The sequence below is a fragment of the Seriola lalandi genome, unplaced genomic scaffold (genome assembly GCF_002814215.2).
Source record: "Seriola lalandi dorsalis isolate HSWRI2012SDOR001 ecotype SW California unplaced genomic scaffold, Sedor1 jcf7180002045754, whole genome shotgun sequence".
Lineage (NCBI taxonomy): Eukaryota > Metazoa > Chordata > Actinopteri > Carangiformes > Carangidae > Seriola > Seriola lalandi.
In genome coordinates, this window is record NW_019516322.1 from 1 (window position 1) to 593 (window position 593).

At 39.3% G+C, this 593-nt stretch overlaps 1 pseudogene; it reads left to right on the plus strand.

Annotated features, from left to right (window-relative positions):
• The first annotated feature begins 121 nt into the window (after positions 1-121).
• On the plus strand, positions 122-256 carry LOC147819808 (large ribosomal subunit protein eL39 pseudogene; annotated as a pseudogene).
• The last annotated feature ends 337 nt before the right edge of the window (positions 257-593 follow it).

The following is a 593-nucleotide window of genomic DNA, read 5'->3' on the forward strand; positions in this document are numbered from 1 at the left end:
GTTCAGTTTCTCTCTGCAAATGATGTAAATACGTCAGTTTGAAAAGGTAAAGATGTGGCTTTGGGTTGAAAAGTTGTTAATGTGATGACATTGTGTTAATGGAGCTTTTTGTTGTTCTTAGTCGTCCCACAAGACTTTCAGGATCAAGCGTTTCCTCGCTAAGAAGCAGAAACAGAACAGGCCGATTCCTCAGTGGATCAGAATGAAAACTGGCAACAAGATCAGGTAAGTTTACTCTGTGTGTGTGTGTGTGTGTGTGTGTGTGTGTGTGTGTGTGTGTGTGTGTGTGTGTGTATTTTTTGTCTTCTGTATTTGCTGTACTGTGTGCCATATGAAAAGTAGCTGCTATGCATGGAAAGTAAGCAGTGGCCTTTTCACTGAGTCAAACATCTATGGGTCAACTCCAGACTCTGCAGAATTCAGCTTTAAAGTTAGTTATAAATGTCTTTGTATCTGCAGACGTAAAAACTAAAAGTAAGATTGTTGCCTTTTTTTTGTTTTAGTCAAAATCATCAGACCTGTAGCAAACACTCATCTATCTGCAGTAGCCAGGAAGCTTGTCCACTTATGGAAAAGTATTGGTTTGGAGAAAA